Source organism: Orbicella faveolata, unplaced genomic scaffold (assembly GCF_042242905.1).
Source record: "Orbicella faveolata isolate gen_17 unplaced genomic scaffold, um_ofav_v1 contig_13, whole genome shotgun sequence".
Classification (NCBI taxonomy): domain Eukaryota; kingdom Metazoa; phylum Cnidaria; class Anthozoa; order Scleractinia; family Merulinidae; genus Orbicella; species Orbicella faveolata.
The window spans coordinates 13,669,014-13,670,900 of record NW_028301540.1 but is presented as its reverse complement, the minus strand read 5'-3'; the positions used below and the strand labels follow the sequence as shown (position 1 = coordinate 13,670,900).

General features: G+C 46.1%; 1 pseudogene; it reads right to left on the bottom strand.

The window, feature by feature from the left end:
- On the bottom strand, positions 1 to 1,623 carry LOC149115103 (uncharacterized; annotated as a pseudogene).
- Between the last annotated feature and the right edge of the window lie 264 nt (positions 1,624 to 1,887).

Sequence of the window (1,887 nt, the reverse complement as noted above, 5' to 3'; positions counted from 1 at the left end):
TTACCGCCAAGCCATGAACAGCAGAGCCGATAATCCTAATACACCGACAATTACCGCTGTTTTGTTTATTTCATGTTGCGGTATTTTATCTGGAGCCTTGGGCTCTATTTTTTGCTCCTTTGGCTGTGCTTGCTGAGTTTCGGTCGAAGCTGGTTTCCTTGATTCGGTTGTTGCGGCTTTGTGTATCGGGTTGGAAGGATGGCTGTTGGGAGGGTTAATTTTTAACGGGCCGCCTGCCATGAGTTTGAGCGCAGCTTTTTTTGTCTCCGGGTTTACCTCGTTGTTGACCCCAGTTTCATCCCGGAGACCGCCTGTTTTAGCTTGTTGTTGTAACCGATTGTGCTTTCGGTGTTGATTATCATTTGCGCGGGCATAAGCCAGGCCATTGGGGGCAACAGCAAGATTGAGCCTGACCTTCGCTTGATTTACCGCGAGCTGGTACCTTTGCACGCTCGCGGCCAGGTCGGGCTGTCTGATCACGTCTTCCATCAGCATCAGAAACTCGCTCTGGGCTTCTTTCGCCCGACCACCCGAGCCGAGAATGCTGCTGCGGACGTTGACTTGCGCGCCCAGGATGCAGTAAACGAAAGCCTCGATTGACTGGTTGATTCTCGACAAGCCCGCCTGCGTCAAACCAGATGCTGTGTTTGGCGCGAACCAGTCATACTGGGCCACAGCATCAGGTTCAATGAAAGAAAGCAGATTTCCTTTGCTTGCCGCACCGCCTTCATCACTGAACTTATAGAACCCTCCTGGATAAGCGGTTCCTGTTTTCAATGGCCCGTGCCCTGTCACGCCAATGTATACACTTCCCAAGCCGTGGTTTGGCCCGTGTGTGAAGCGAAAATCGCTCGAAGGGTCTATGCCGAACTCGTCGCATAGCCTTTTGTACGAAGCAACGTCATAATGATTATTCATTTGGCTGAACGTCGGGTCTCCGGGCAAAGCGCTTATGCTCTGAATACCTCCTAGCTGATATAAAATGCGCCTGACCGTGAAATACACGTGGAAGATATAAAAAGCTCTTATCTGCTGGGGAAGATTTATCCTGTTGTCAAAGATTTCACGTGAAATTCCACACCCTTGTGTCGCGCAGAAAACAGCGAAGTTGAGCTGTTGCGGCCAATATTTCATGTCAGGCCCTCCTAACCAGTTTTTTGATTCGGCTCCAGAAGTGTGTCTGAGTTTGGTTTTTTGAAATATTTCTCTGAATTTTGTCGTGAAATATTGGTCAGGCGTGACGTAGATTTTGATTTCGGCGTTAAATATTTTTTTCAAGCTTGGCGCTTTGCCATCGAAAGGTTCCGCAGGGATTGACAAAGAAACTTTTGAACCAAGTGGCGACAGTTAATAAGGAAAACCTCCGCTGTCTCCCAAACCAAGCGCTTGTTTCATTTGCGCGCTCCAATACCGCCTGTCTGAGCTGAAGACGCTTTGTAACGAGCCTTCGCTTTCTTTGAAAAACACCTCTGCGGTTGCGTTATTTTTCTCGTCGATGCTTTCTTGTGAAACGAACCGGCTTTTTTCCGCTTTTGGAAAGTGGTTTAAAAAATTTGTCCACGCCTTTTTCTTCGCGGCATCCGCTTTTTTCACAAACTCAGGATCTTTCCACAAATTCGCCATTGTATTTGAACACAATTTTGTTTATTAAATATAAAAATGGTTGTTCTCACTATTGTCACACAACAGAACGGAGAGACTATCTATTTTGAAGACCCGATAAAGAAAGTACATTTCATGAAACTCATTTCTTGTAGTTTATTCAACAGCTGGGACATTTTGAAAAAAGAAGATTTAGCCTCCTCGGGAGATGAAAACAAAGATAAAGCTTTGTCAGTTAGTAAATTACCCCCAGGGCATTATAATTTAGAAAGCTTGGCAAAAGAA